This window comes from Rissa tridactyla, chromosome 9 (assembly GCF_028500815.1).
Source record: "Rissa tridactyla isolate bRisTri1 chromosome 9, bRisTri1.patW.cur.20221130, whole genome shotgun sequence".
In the NCBI taxonomy this organism is placed as follows: domain Eukaryota; kingdom Metazoa; phylum Chordata; class Aves; order Charadriiformes; family Laridae; genus Rissa; species Rissa tridactyla.
The window spans coordinates 17,275,576-17,291,595 of record NC_071474.1 but is presented as its reverse complement, the minus strand read 5'-3'; the positions used below and the strand labels follow the sequence as shown (position 1 = coordinate 17,291,595).

Here is a 16,020-nt window from a genome sequence, read left to right as displayed (position 1 = left end):
CTTCCCTGAATCTCATTCTCTGTTTTATTAAGTGTTTCATTTTGTGCGTACAGTTTTGTCCCGCTCCACCCACCTTTCCCAGTCTATAACGTTACTCAGAAGCCTACCAAGCTAAAAAGTCTGAAAGAAAGAGTTTGGCCTGTCTTATCTAGTGCACCAACTGCTATGCTTCCATCAGATAAGTAAACAGGGGGCTACCTGCGTGTTTGCAGCACCTTGGTGTATTTGATGAATGCAGTCACCCTGAAGACACCTTTGGATCAGTCCCACATTCAGACCCGTCTTTGTAAGAATAAGAACTGCTCTGTTGTGGGAACCATAAAGCAGTCCATACCCATGACAGTTCTAAGTGAAAGATCATAATGGTAGAAATTTAGGCCAGGTGTTTAAAGCAAACAAACAAACTGCAAACACAAACCCACGTTTTAAAGTTTTTTCTTCTTTGTCCATAAAGCCTCTAGATTTATTAAAAAAAAAAAAAGAGAAAAAAATTTTAATCTAGAAAGAATAGATATTAGCCTAGAAATTCACAAGGTAACTAAGGGCCTGTCTTTATGCTCCCTTCTGTCATCCTTTTTTCAGAAGCTGAGTTGATAGATGAATACTTACGTTGAGTATGTGTGTGTGCACGCACGTGTTTTATGCAGGTTTGCATGCATGCTTTTGTATGCACTGTGTCTCAAATAATGTAAGAAGTAGTTACCACAGTAGGAAGTGCAGTTGTGTGTTTCCCAGTGCTGTACATTCTGGAGCAACCTGAATCTGTCTTATAAAAAGTAGTAGGTTGTAACACTGAACAGTTTGTCTCATACCAAACATCTTGATAGGACCTTAATGGTTCAGCAGACATCGCCAACATTGTATTAGGTAGAAGCACTGGAACTTTATCTTGCGACTTTATGAATTAAACAGAGCTGATTTGTGTCTGGCATTTTATACAGATCTACTATAAACATCCTAGTTTACTTGTTTTATTGGTAAGTGGGAATATAACCCACACAATTCTCTTAATGCAGACCTGCAGAGCTTAATTTTCTTCCATTGAGTATTTACAGTTAAGAATAATAACCCTTCCACTGTTTCATTAAATGCCATTTTATATTTTTGTAAGGAGAAATCCAACGGATAGAACTATTTCTATTGCATTTAACCTCTGTAGCATAATTTTTTTAAAATAGATAAATCCTATTTCTTAGACAATACTTTATAGAATCATAGAATTGCTGAGGTTGGAAGGGACCTTTAAGATCACCAAGTCCAACCATTAACCTACCCTGACAAAAACCACTTCTAAACCATGTCCGTAAGTACCACATCTACCCTTTTTTTTAAACACCTCCAGGGATGGTGAATCCACCACCTCCCTGGGCAGCCTATTCCAATGTTTAATAACCCTTTCAGTGAAAAAATGTTTCCTGATATCCAATCTAAACCTCCCCTGACATAACTTGAACCCGTTTCCTCTTGTCCTATCACTTGTCACCAGGGAGAAGAGGTCAGCCCCCATCTCTCTACACCCTCCTTTCAGGTAGTTGTAGAGGGTGATAAGGTCTCCTCTCAGCCGCCTCTTCTCCAGGCTAAACAACCCCAGCTCCTTCAGTCGTTCTTCATAAGGTTTGTCCTCCAGACCCCTCACCAGCTTTGTAGCCCTTCTCTGGACACGCTCCAACACCTCAATGTGCTTCTTGTAGTGAGGGGCCCAAAACTGGACATAGTACTCAAGGTGGGGCCTCACCAGTGCCAAGTACAGGGGGATGATCACTTCCCTAGTCCGGCTTACCGCACTATTCCTGATACAGGCCAGGATGCTGTTGGCCTTCTTGGCCAACTGGGCACACTGCTGGCTCATATTCAGCCAGCTGTCGACCAACACCTCCAGGTCCTTTTCCACCGGGCAGCTCTCCAGCCACTCTTCCCCAGTCCTGTAGCGTTCATGGGGTTGTTGTGACCCAAGTGCAGGACCCGGCACTTGGCTTGTTGAACCTCATACCATTGGCCTCAGCCCATCGGACCAGCCTGTCCAGATCCCTCTGCAGAGCCAACCTACCCTCAAGCAGATCAACACGCCCGCCCAGTTTAGTGTCACCTGCAAACTTACTGAGGGTGCATTCGATCTCCTCATCCAGATCATTGATAAAGATATTAAAGAGAACCGGCCCCAGCACTGAGCCCTGGGGGACACCGCTTATGTTTCACCCTAGATATTTTCCCTGACGGCTATAAGGATATTGTGAAAGTAGGAGTTCTGATGGGAAATATACTCCATTAAGCAGTTTATTCTTCAAATATTAATACAGTTGTTCTTGAATACATTTCTGAAATTACTGAAGAATTCAATTTTAAATAAAAATCTTGCCCCATTTTTTCTTACTATTGTCTTTCACAGAAACATGTACTAAGTGAAGTGTTGCCATAAATATTAACTTCATGCATCTGTCTGTACTTGGGTCTCATTTCAACAGAGGATTTATGTGGAAGTTTTTCAAGCATGTACTTAAATGAGTGCGGTAAGTGCTTATTGCTGAGCCTGACTCTTACGTGCTGTTGGGTCGGGAGCCTGGTGGTGAGAGCAGGAGCACTCTAATCTCCCTCACTGAGATTACGGTTGTGTTCTCTGCTCCTTCCAGGTAGAGGGGGTGGTACAGACGACTTCTCCTCCTTTTCAAATTTGAAACCACGAGGGTGAGAACATTCTCTTCTTTGGCAACGTTGGAGTGCAGTTCATTTCCTTAAATTTACTATCAGTGCTTGAGGAAAGATTTTTTTGTTTTGTTTAGAACCAGGGGCCAAGCAGTTGCAGAGTTTAATAACCCAAGACAGGGTTATTAACAGACATATAAAAGGGGTTTTAGGATACTGGAACAAACTCAGAAAACCAGAGCATCTGGTGAAAGAAAGAGGAAAGCTAGTTTTGCCATGGGATGTGAGACCGCACGATAGGAGAATGACTGCAGTGTGCCACTTTGAAGCCATTGCAATTTTCTTGCAGACAAGTATGAGAAATTTAATGTGTAGAATTCCACCATTCTACAGTTCTTCCTTTGACTGGATTATAAATCTTTCTGTTTACCATCTCTTTCTACCTCAATGGGATTTGTCAATTTCTTTTTTTTAAAATGCATCACCAAATTTGAAGCAACAACTTCCATGAAACAACTAATGAGGACAAGAACTTAGCAGACAAACTGAAATCTCTACAGCTAAACAGTGCAGTTGTCAGTCTACGGTTGTTCCGGCCTGGCAGCTGAGTGAAAAAGGCAGGACCTTGCGCCTTTTGTGTTGAGGGTGATTTGCTTAGCAGGGTCTGCCTCAGTTTGCTCTTGATTTTCACCTGTTTGCAAATTCTTCATTCCAGACCTTCTACCTGAAAAGTTCCAAGCGAAGTTTCAAGAAGTGTTAAATAAGTATAAATAGTTTTCCACGAGGCTTGAGAAATCAATGAGATTGATTTAGTGTCCATTTGGACAATGAGTAAATGAGTAATTTGTACCAGTTCCTGGAGATCAGGAAAAGGTAAAGTAGCAGTATAGGAACTTTAAATCCTGTTATCTGCATGTGTCCCTGAGAACCTGTAATCTTCATAAGGGCCCTGTCCTAAAAGTAAAGGACTAAGTTTATCCTTACAAAGACTTTAAGATTGGATATCGGAAGTAAGAAGAAAAAAGACAAAAAAGATAGAGCCAGTCCTGAAATTCTGAAATTGTGAGGTCAGTTCCATAAATTTTAAAATAAGTCATTTTCGTCTGAGTTTTCTTTTTCTCTGCAATAGAAAGTTTCAGGTAAGCCCTGTTGCATTTTTTTCCCCCATACAGGACATGAAATTCACTATACTGGATAAACCTATTTATTTGATTATTCCCTTCCCCCCTTTAACAATTGCTCATCTGTTTGCTGTCGCTTGCAAAGAACAAAGATTCACTTCCTCATCCAAATACTTACCTTGCAGGGTTTGGAGAAGAAGTATGTTCTATTTGCTCCCTTTGTGCCTCAGGGACCCTTCAGAAGATTCTTTGGGGTTTTCTCTTTGTGTTTTGTTTTGTTTTGTTTTTTTTTTAATGAAGTGGAAAAAGGAAGGAAAGAAGGGGTGAAAGAAGAGAAGTGGGGTGTAGAGGAATCTTGTAAAAAAGGAATTAGATTGATTCTAAAAAGTTCGAAATGTTTTCCCCTTAATTCTTAAAATATTCTTTTGGCTTTTCTCTTTAAAAGTATAAATACATGTGCACAGACACTGTGGTTTGTTTAATACTAGAATAGTAATGTCTTTTCCATAAGTTCTGCTATCTTATAAAACTTGAGATTTTTTTACAGGGTGGAGGGGGAGTGAGAAACCGGGTAAAAAGCATACTAGATACTAGTGCTTTTTTTTTTTTTTGCCTTTTTTTTTTTTTCCCCCTCTGTGCTTGGAACGTTTTGTTCAACAGCATGCACGTCTGTGTGATTTCACTGACTGCTGCCTCGGCAATGGCAGGTTCTCCGAAAATCTTGATTCAGTTCAGGAGGAAGCTGTCCAAGAGCACTGGGAGCAGGGCTAAAGGCAGCCTATGAGCACGTAGGACCAAAGCATCAGAAAGCTTTTGGAACTCTTCCTTGGAAGGGTTTGCATGCTGCAAATGCTAGACTTGGGGATGAAATATGACTCAGAGAACTGATCTCAGTAAGAACCAAGGAAATGGCAAATAAATTATGTGGGAGACTAATGTGTAATTACAAATTTAGCGGTAACTTTTCTTTTGAAACAAAACACCATTCTGCTCAGAGCCAAGCACTAGTTCAGGTAACTGCTGAAGATTTACAGAATGTTTTTCTTGGCACTGGGCAGTAGATTAGTATTGTTATTCTCGAGTACAGTGACAGTTGTTCATAACAGCTAGAGTCCTCTTGCATCTGCTACTCTTGTTGCTTGAGACAGGACAAAGATTGGACAAGCATTAGAGAAGAAATGGAGAGAGACAAAAAGAATTGCTTAACTCTGGCATTCCCCTGAAAGAGGTACACAAGAAGGTAAAGAATTATTTTCTTGTATTTCGAGTACCTTAAAGATTAAGAGACGAATCCAGTAGGCATAGTGGTGGAATTTGTACTTTAAATATCTGTAATACTCTTGATAACTGTAATATCTGTAATACTCTAGATAGCTATGAACATACCTACATTCTTGAATGTTGCAGGTATTGGTATGAGGCATTTCAGAAGCTGTATCTGTGGCTTTACTGTGAGGCAACATCAGCTGCCCATCCTTCTCCTACAATGCCAATTGTACTACACCTGAAGTTTCACAGTGCTTAGACTTTCACTTCCAAAATCAGTGGATTACTCTAAAATATTTGAATATCTTGTTCAAGATCAGTTACATGGCCAGGATGGGAGGAGATCCAAGTATTTTGCTCATTAGCCCACACTCTAACCTCTACGCTGCACTTGCCACTTTTATTAATAATTACCAAATCATGGTCATTCAAGCAGGCAGTTGCTCAAATAGAATTATACTTGGTGATCTTTTGTAGAGATACTAATATTTGGTCCTGTAGATATAATTCCCAAGGACGTGATAATACTTAATTGAATATCTGAAAAAAATATTTCCTCATAATTTTAATCTAGATCAGCTAGGTAATGATACTTGCCCCATTCTGCGTAACCAGTAGTTCAAGTGTGATAGCAAAACTGGAAAGAACTTCCTTGAACTAGGCTCTTTTTCAGGATTTACTTGAACGAATGTAGTTTTACTGGTAGATACTGGGTGGTGGTTTTTTTCTGTTGACTTGGGAACAGGTCCCCGAGCAACCTGATCCAGTGTCAAAGTCAGCTGTACTTTGAACAGGTGTTGAACGAGATGAACTCAGATCTTGGTTATTCTGTATTGTCAATAGGAGCAGAATTAGATTCCCAGTTGCATTGTCCTGTCTTACAGTCCCTCTTATTAGTCCTCTTAAACAAACAATTACTTTCAAGATTTAAATTGATGCTAAAAAGTGGTTAAGCAATTCTAAGCTAGATTTTTTTATCTTGCAACAAGCATTCTTTTGGGTGTTCCTCTGAAATAACACCTACTTGTCTACTACTGATGGATTTTTAAAATGTGTGAGTAATCATTAACTCAATTTCATTAATTTCACCATGTTTTTTTATTGTTGTTATTACTGTAGTTGAAAATAGCTAAACAGCTGTGACAAATTTGGGTAAGGAAATTAACTTGACATTCCTTCATTCGCCATGTGTGTTCTAACTTTAGGTTGTAGTGTGTGTTTTTATAAATCTTTATCTACCATGTGAGGCTTGCTTCATACAATGCTGTGTACTGAAGAAAGCAAGCTTTATGAGAAGAGAACACCCAGATTAAGCTCAAAGCTTGATGGGCTTCAGGTTTTCTGGCTCTTACATAGAAGCTTTACACTAATAACTTAGAATTGTTCTTGGGTTTCAGGCTGGTCCAAAGCAGTGATTTCTTGAAAACTGCCAGTCAGTATTTTCACTGAGCTAAAATATCAAAGACCAGGACAAGTCTAACTTCCTGTCTAATAAAAGCACTTCATGGAAGTTTTGGGACACAGCAACATAATCATTTCAGGTGCAAACTACAATCTTATCTTCACATGAGATTGCCCGATCCTGCTAAAATAATCACCACTGCAGCACTGAGAACCTAAGAAGCAAGGCTCTTAGTTCAGTAGCTATCTTCAAAGTGTCATTTAAACCTCTTCAGAATCTATTAGGAGGAGAGATATGGAATTAATAATTACTCTAATCATAGGATTTTTGTCTACAGTGGGGATTTCAGTTTTACTCAGAGAATCATGGCATCAGTCTTAGAAACGTGTGGGCTTTTTTTAGAAAGTTTCTGTAGTGGAGAATGTCTAATCACAGGGTAGAAACTCTGAGTGCATTAACAGGAAATCTAAGGCTCTAAGGAGCTGTGGTGTGAACACGCCTGCAAATCCTCCACTATAAAACTACAAGGGGGGAAAAACACCTTTCCCAAGTTGTAAAAGTTGAAAATAATTTCTTAAGGGTAGGTTTGGTTTCTAACTCCAGTATAATTCATTAAAAGTTTTTTTCTTGTCAGGCTAGTAATTTGAAATCAGCTTCTTTAATACCTAGACCCTAGCAAAGAGGTAGAGTGAGTTTTGATGAAATTCAGAGAGGAATAAAGGTGAAGACGGCTGCAAATGTTCATTCAGAGGATGCTTGCTTAGTCTGGACAATGGATGCTCCAGCCAACATACTCCGAAGCAGTGCATTCCTTGACTAAGACAACTATGCCCTTTCTACCTTCCCTTGGGCCCTTTTACCAGGTAATGCAGTTGCTGGGCCGGCTGACTTCATTTCAGCATATCTTGTTAGCTGCTTTGACCTCCGCAATCCTTACATGTATTCTCTTTGGGAAGAAGACACCAAGGTAGCATCCAGCAGTTGCCTTTCTTGAAAGCGATTTTCTCATGGTAGGGTAAAGGAGGGTGCAGCGTCTTGCACTGCAAGTATATATATTTGTCTTTTTTTTTCCAGCACAGATGAATCCAGTCCCATTCATGAATGGGTGTCCAGAGAAGGACCTGGGAGGCACATGTTATGAGAGATTTGGAGCCAGTTAGTAGGGTATTGTTTCCTCAGGTTATTATGCAGAGTAGCATATGTGAAACACTACCTAAACACTGTGGCGTTTGGGCTGCACTTTCAGTGATGGTTGGGCCAGACTGCAGCAGGGAAATGGAAGAGCTTTGCTGTACTACTTTAATGTGCCCTGGGCTGTAGTAGGCTGTCCTGGAACAAAGGACAAAGAAAATCACAGAGTGCTTTCTGCTGTTTAGTTCAGTGAAAACTATACGAAAAGGATGGTGGTCAGTTATGGCGCTAATTTAGAGTGCCTGAGTGCGCTTCCCGGAGAGCTAGGCAGGCTGTTCAGTCTCTCTGTGGCATGTTTCCCTAGCCTTAAAGGGAGCAAGAATATCCTGTCTGTGGTTCATCTTACTTTTGCTTAGCCAGGCTATCAGCTTTTAGGGAGGTGGTTTTCACTTGTCGTTTGTACTGGTCTGGCATTATGGGTCTTGGTGTTCTTTCTCAGGGCTCTTAAAAGCTACCGTTACACTACTGCTACTTCTAAGTTTTAGAAAGCCTCCAAAAACTTAAACTAATGTAGAAAATAGAGTTGTGTAGCTGTTTCCTGATTCCTTACTGCTCAGTAACATCTGAAGAAAATGTTTGGTAATCGCAGTCCAGTTCTTAGTGAACAGATGTCTCTCTCTTGGAAAGGCTGTCTCTGCAACTGGACTCTTTCCCTGGCAGTTACATCAGCTAAGTGAGATATAAGCATCCTCTTCTGGTTACGTACTTGAGGAAAAATTGCGTTTGATCTCTTTCTAGCAGAGTGAAACTTTGGAAAAGGACAGAAATTGGTATACCTTCTAAAGACGAACACAAAAGAATTGCCCTCTATTCTAAGGAAAGCAGTTGTGCATTCTGAATGGCTGCTCCTGTAGGCTATTAAGTCTCCGTAAAACATCACAGGTCCTTGATCCAATAGCTGACAGAACAACAACAAAAAAAGACTCTGGTACAAAGCTGCGGTTCTTTGGGATGTGGAGAACTTTGTGTGTTTTGAATTGGTGTGTTGGTCAAATATTGGTCAAATTGGTCAAAATAATGACCCTGTAATATGCTGTTAACACCTTTTGGATAAACTCAACAGATGAATTGGTGGATGCCCATGGACAACTCCTGAAATTGTTGGAATCGAAACTGTATAAGGGTGGATTAAAAGTCTTGAGGGTTTCAGTACTTGATACTGAATGCTTATCTTTGCTTAGTCAACTACTTGTTTGGTAGACACGTTTTCTTCAAACTGTGGAGATGTTTAGTTTGGAGGAGGCTGAGGGGAGACCTCATTGCCCTCTACAACTACCTGAAAGGAGGTTGTAGAGAGGTGGGTGTTGGCCTCTTCTCCCAGGTGAATAATGACAGGACGAGAGGAAATGGTCTGAAGTTGTGGCAGGGGAGGTTTAGTTTAGATATTAGGAGGAATCACTTTACTGCAAGAGTGGTCAGGCACTGGAACAGCCTGCCCAGGGAGGTGGTTGAGTCACCATCCCTAGAGGTATTTAAGAAATGCCTAGATTTGTCACTTCAGGGCATGCTCTGGTGGCAGAGATTGTAGGGGGGGTTTTTGTGTGTGTATGGTTGGACTTGATGATCTCAAAGGTCCTTTCCAACCATGAAGTTTCTATGATTCTATGATGTTTCCATATAATACAATTACAGCATAAGTCTTTATGTGAAGATCTGAGGTTCCTTTGGATTTTTGCTGAAGTTGCTGTGGGGACTTCTAGGTGGCATTTATTTCTTCTACGTGTCTCTCTTACCGCCAAACTATTCTTAAGCAGGTCTTTTAATGCAGATATTCCCGTTGTTTGTGGTTCAAATGTATGCAGCGTTCCCAGGGTTTTTGCTAATTTCTCCAGGTAGCCAAAAGAGGTTTGCCTAAAATATTTACTGGGTTGCTTGGGTAGAGAGTACTTATGCATATGTTGATCTTCGAAAATTTATAAAGGATCTATATACAGATCTCTGTTCAGTCACAGACACGCGGGTGAATGATGAGTTGGAAGGCAAGCCAAATGTATCACTGTTCTAGAGAAGGAAAGAAAACAGGAGTGGAATTGTAGGGCTTTCCTGTGTCTCTGATTTGTACTTGGGACAGCTGAAAAATAACTGTAAATAAATAAGGCATGGAGAAAATACTGAAAAGGAATATACTGATGCTAGCTTTAAGGTTTAGCTCCCTGAAACCAGAAAGATGTATTTGAATAAGTATAACTAGCATTTGAAGTGATTTTGGCTGCCGCTTCTGCCAGATGGCTGCCAGCTATTGGGCCCTGGCTTGCTGATATGTAGCATGTGGGGTGCACAGAATAACTAGCTGAGTTTAGTTTAGGAGCAGAGTCTGACTATTTCATTGTTGTTGTTTAATATTTGCTGTGATCACCCCCAGAGCAATAGTCAGAACTCATGCCAAACAGCATTCAGTGTAAAAATGATCTTTGCCTTGCATTGTTTCTAGTCTACAATTCATGCCCTTTAAATGAGAGGGGCAGAGCAAGCAGAAACCTCCACTGAGCTGGGTTTTGAAAGTTAGTAAGCAATTTATAGCAGCCTTTGATTGTGAACATGGTTTTGCTCTTGTGACCGAGTACATGCCTTCAGAAGTTTTGCATGCTCATGGGGCTTTTACTTCTAATCCAAAGGGATTTTTGTATGATGTTAGCATGAAGATGACCAGAGTTTATTACATTAATGAAAGGAAAGGAAAAATGAGAATTTAAAATATGTTCCATGCTCTTGTATGGGTTTTATCGGCACCATCAACAGAAACGCATAGATTTAGACCATTCAGAAATCTGGCCTTCTATTTCATTGACTTTTTTTTCAAACCTTTCAACAGTGAGAGGCAAAACGAGTTCAAGTAGAAATTATTCCCAAGGGTTCTATGGCAAAGGGACTTTGCCTAGTATTTATGAATGATACAAGTTTAATATCTGGCAAGAAAAAATACATGTCTATGCTAGGAAAATTATCTCTTGCTGATATTAAATGTCAGCAGTATTGCAGCAGAATCACAGATGAATGTGGGTTTGCTGCCAGCATACACAAGGACAAAATCTGCTCACGACCATTTTGGGAACTGGCATTAATCTGGCACATTCTGCACTTTGCTTGCAGTTGCATTCTATTCTGCACTCTGAACCAGCAATATGTAATTTCTCTAGCGTAAACAAGGATAAAGAGACCGATCAGAAAATACCCTGAAGAAGAAAATAATCTGAAGTCAAAGGAGTAAAGCAGGACAGCTGTTGATGCAGAGCAATTTTGTAGTCCAGTTGCCTAACAGGAGACCAGCGAAGCAGCTGCTGAGAGGGGGGGATTGCTCTCACAGCAGCTTTCTGAAAGCCTGCAGATGCCATTACACGTTCTGAAGAAGCTTACTGAGTAAAAGATTACTACATGTATTTTCCTAAGGTGTTAAAACGGTCATATTGGGATTTGCTTTAAATTTTGAAGTTGTGAGGAATGGTGATATATTTTGACGATTTGAATGCAAACCTCAGCACAACATAGTATATTTTACATAAATGCTGCACAGTATGAGAAATAAAGTGAAGATCTGCTAGGGTACAGGATACAGAGAGATGATGGTGAGCTGAATAACTGGTGTTTAAAGGAGTATCTCAGGATTAGTGTTGATGGCTGTTGTGAACTTGAAATTTTGAAGAAATCAATGGGAGAAAATGGAATGGGCAGAGGGCTGACATTTGGAATAGGAGTTTCAAAAATGCTTTGTGAAATACAGAGCACTAGAGAAAACTGCAAAAAACTTCCATGTACAAAGTGAAGTCATAGGTGCAGGCACCACGATGACGGGTGGAACGATTGTCAAATGCTCAGTAACGTGCAATGGAAGGAATCACTTTAGCCAGTCACACATAAATTGACTGCAAAGCTCAGGAAAAAGATGAAATATCAATGTAAATGATTCGGTGAAATTATCCGTTCAATATGAAGCAGCAATCGAAGAAGGAACTAAGCTGTGTAAATGTTTGAAGTCTGGGACAGAAAGTAATACTGAGCTTCTTACAATGCTTTGGGAGTGAAGGGTGCCGCAGCCACCCCCCTGTATGACTGGGAAATGGAAGGGGAACAAAGTGACCTCAAGTCCCAGAAAGACCAATGTGAGAAGAAAGGAGGACTGTTCCTGTTGAAGAGATGAGAGGAGGCCTGACGGGGTGTTTGTAATGATGTGTGCTCTGAATAAGCCCACCTGTGTTTCCTTTCACTTTTTCCATAACGTTTGGACAAGAATATTCAAACAGATTGGAAAGAAGAATTTTTACAGTTGTTTTTTTTCCTGCCTTTTTTTGTGCGTGAACAATAAAACAATGAACAGTAAAACTTGTCACCGTCAAATGTCAGTGGGGCCAAAAGAACTGCTGAATTCTTGGGCTTCTCTCTGAAGCGCTGTCATTAGTCACAGTAGGAGGAAAAACAATAGCAGATTGGGCTGGACTACTAGCCTGATTTATAATAGCAGCTCCTATATTTCAAAATCCCATTTGAAGTGCAAGGCGATGGTATTTCTATTATAGACAAATCTTAATTCCTAGTCAAACTCCCCTAAATTTAGCGCACATATCAAACATTTATTTAGAGGCATTTACTATCCCATTCAATATCCAGCCAGTTCTTATTGAAAGACCTTAATATCAAAATGCTTTTCTTTAAAAAGCAGGTGTCTTCCTTTAAACAGTATTCCTTTAAACTCTACAAAGCAATTATTCTTTAAAATTCCTGGTCAGTATTCATCTTATTAATATAGATTAAAGCTTCGCAGTATATTAGGGCAGCAAGTTATAGATGCTCAGTTTTTAAAAGCTTATGAATAAGGACTGCAACCTGGCTCTGCTGTTTAGAAACTCTCCCTGGTTTCAGGGCAGCAGGATTTGATTCACTGGTGCTATCCATACTGATCAATATTGGTGTTTTGTTACAATTTAGCAAGATGCAATTGCTTTTTAATTCTTCTAAGGATTCTGTGAGAACGTCGATACATGTTTGTTCTTGCTAGAGTGAAATGGAAGCCAATGTTTAACTCTGTAAGCCAATAAATTGTAGTTTATTGAGACTTACAAAACATGGTGTCTGACTTCGGCTTGTTTCAACACTGGACAGAGTTTGAGAACAGTTTTTCTCCCTGCTTGGTGTACACATTCACAGCTACAGTGAGAGCATGTTATTGTCAGAAAGCTGTCATCTGCTGTGTTGAATTACAAACAGTCAGGGCAACGATTCTTGGCTGTTTAGGTTCTCAAAAGGCTTGACATCATTTACATTCCAAGAATCGTATGTATCATAAACCATAGCATGGGAAGATTAGAGGGGGAAAAGATAAGGGTATGTATTTGTCATCATTCACTCATGTATGTTAAGTTTCAATTGCAGAGTGTGCAAATACAATGATGTACCCATGCTGTCCCCAGACAGTTATTTTTTGTGCTCTGATGGCCAGCACAGAGTTCTCTGATATCCATGTCTGCTCTGTCCTGCTCCGTACATTGGCCATAATAAAAAAGGGTAGGACATAAACGAAGGAAGAGATGGTTGCAGCTCTTCAGTGTTCCAGGTGCTCCTCAGAGACCCTGTAGTGCCATTGTACAATGTGCTTTTCTGACTTGTGCCAAAGGACCAGTACAAGAGTAACCCATAATAAGAAGATACTAGAAGTTGCTCATTTCTCAGGTGCGTAGAAGTAAAAGCATCAGAGAGTCACTTCTGAAATTCTGGTGTGGTCCAGATCATTTATGTCATTTGTACTTGGTCACTGCTCAATACCTAGTGTAGCAACAGCTGTGTCAAGTACGCTAGGACATAAATCAGTATTTTGGCACTCCCGGAGGGTCTAAATGTTTATTCCATCTTCCAATAGTGACAGTGCTTTCTCAAAAAGCTAAATTCTCTGACTGAGAGAACAAAAATTCCCTCCTTAAATAATGCCTTCAGATACCTAGAAAACTACTGCAAAGTAGAAAGAATAATGTGTTTCCAAGTTTTGATAGGAAAAGAAATAATGGGCTTCAATTGCAATAAGATAAATTCTGCTTAGTTTTGGCTGATGCTTAGTTAGGGATAATGTACTACTCTTTCCTTGGGAGACTGTAAAATCTCTATAATTTGGGCTTTTAAGAAGAGCCCTAACAGGCAACTGTCAGGTAGATCTGATGCTGCTGTGGGGCAGAAGAGAAGTCTCCAGAGTCCCTGCCTTTAGCATTTCCTATGATGCAGCGATTACAAGATTCATAGCCTCTGTGGGTTTGGTTATTCAACATATCTTTGAAGTAGAATTATGGGGCAATTTAATGACCTAGACGCAAATGAAGACACTAGAGAGACAAGGAGTCATAAATTTAAAGAGATTAAGAAAATTATAGCTATTTTGATTAAATATAAGAAATACAGTGAGATTGCAAGGACAGTATAGAAATAGTTTAGTCTGCATTTAGGTGCCAGAATGTCTGCACATAAGCTTTGGGGAGTTATTTCTTTTTGCTGTCTATAGCTGATGCGTACTAACTCCAGCTGTGACAAAATTCCCTCCTTAGATTAATGACATCTAGACAAATTCCAGGAAGGAGGTGAATTTGGATGTGAATTTAGTATCTGTTGAAGACAAGGAAGAGAGTCAGGGTGGTTTTATAGGCAAAATTAAAATATTGCTCCTGTTCCGTGAGACTTAAAAACTAAAATGGACTAACAATATGTAGTATAGGAGCAATTCGGGTGGGCAGAGGAATGGCCTATCTCCATCAGCGTTTTCTGTCAGTGACTGTTATTATGTGCCTGAGTAGGGCATAACGCTGCACAATTTATGATGGCACTGAGAGGCTGACTTGATGACTTAAGCTCCTATAGCATATTGCTCTTAGGGGTATTGCAAAATATATATCAAATTTCTCAAGTCACATTTCAGGGTGTAGATTATTATATAAGTGTCTTCAACTGATATTTAGGACTATTTTTGTACTACAGGGCTTGAGAAATAACTCCTGGCTTGAACATGAAGTCCATGCTATTTTTGATCAGCTTTATCTTCACACATCATAATTTTGATAACAAGTCAGAGTACAAGAAAAATGGGTAAGATGCGTATTTGGCCAGTGCTGAGCAGGGGATGGTTTTTGAAAGCCTTATTAGAACTGGGTGACTCCACAACAAGCTCCACATCTATTGCCTGGCCGTTGTGAGGAGGGGATAAGTGATGTTATTTCTCCCTTGATTGCTGAACTTTTCTGTGACCCTTCATTAGGGGTGAATGAACACATTATTGACTGGTAAAGCAGGGCACTGGAGTCAAAACCAATGTGTTGGAGTTAGAAACAAACCTGTTGAAATGTCTGTACCGACAACAGCAGTGAGTTTCTTTGTTTGTTTGAAAACAAAACAAACAAAAAAACGCAACAGTGCTGTAAGAGAACAAGAGTTATAGCCTCAAGATTTTCCATGTCAATGGTCCTATGACAGTGAGTACCCACAGTCGTGGAAGAACAGGGAGGGTGAAGGACTGAGTATTGGAGTAAATACTGGGGAGGGAGTGTGAGCGAGCTGGAGCTGGCACTCACATCTGCTTTGTGGGCCAGTGCTGGCCATGGGCCATAGTAGGTGAAACTGTTGCAGCAATTTATCATATAAACAACAAATCAGGCCAGATTTATCTAATCAGCTTTTTGTGATTAACATATGTCCAGACTCCTTTTTCCAAAACTGAAAGGATTGCAGCAATGGCGAGATTAGGAATAGACTCTGTGTCTCTGTTTGTGTGTGTATGTTTATATGTATGTATCTATTTTATTTTTCTTAAAGCACTTGCCCTTAGGAGAGAGCTAAAGGACAAAAAAAAATAAAAAAGGATAAAGAAGCATAGGATTAAGAAATGGGGACTATTTCAACAAGAGTTGACAGTTAATGGTGGCGCCCTGGAAAGCTTTCAATAACTAGGAACTTTTTTTTTTTCCTATTTCAAGCAAGGTGGTTGTTCAAGATGAGCTGTCAGAAGCTTTCTTGACAGCATCAGACCTTGGGTGCAAATCTGTCCATGGGAAATGAAGTAGGGGAGGAAGCAGATAGAGATTTCTTCTGTCACTTACTTTTGATTGACTTGCTGTTTAATTCCCCCTTAGCACCTAGGGGACTGCAGTTCTCACCTGCTTCTTGGTGCTCTGGCTTCTCTCTCGAGGTGTGTGATTATCAGAGATACGTATCTGGATCACGACTCACTTTGTTATGGTACAGCTGGGCTTTGTAAGTGCTTCTCTTTCCCATGACACACTGCTACATGCCATGAGCCAAGCAAAATGGTGTAGGCAGGTGTGAATGTCTGTAATAGAAAGGACACATTTGGAGACTTCTATGTTTTAAAAGGGAATAGAAGAATCTTTTCTATGTTATTTAGTCTAGGGAAGACTTTTTCCTTCTCACTCCATC

The 16,020-nt window shown here is 40.1% G+C and overlaps 1 protein-coding gene across 2 annotated transcripts in view; it reads left to right on the top strand.

Moving 5' to 3' along the window:
- Nucleotides 1-3,294: 3,294 nt before the first annotated feature.
- Nucleotides 3,295-16,020, top strand: part of THSD4 (thrombospondin type 1 domain containing 4) — a 331,149-nt gene continuing 318,423 nt past the window's right edge. Inside the window, exon 1 of one of the 2 annotated variants that reach the window (XM_054213910.1) lies at nt 3,295-3,513. The gene's annotated coding sequence lies outside the window, so the exon portion shown is untranslated. Of the gene's footprint in view, nt 3,514-3,680; nt 3,780-16,020 lie in introns of those variants that run through there. The other variant, XM_054213911.1, reaches the window with a different exon arrangement.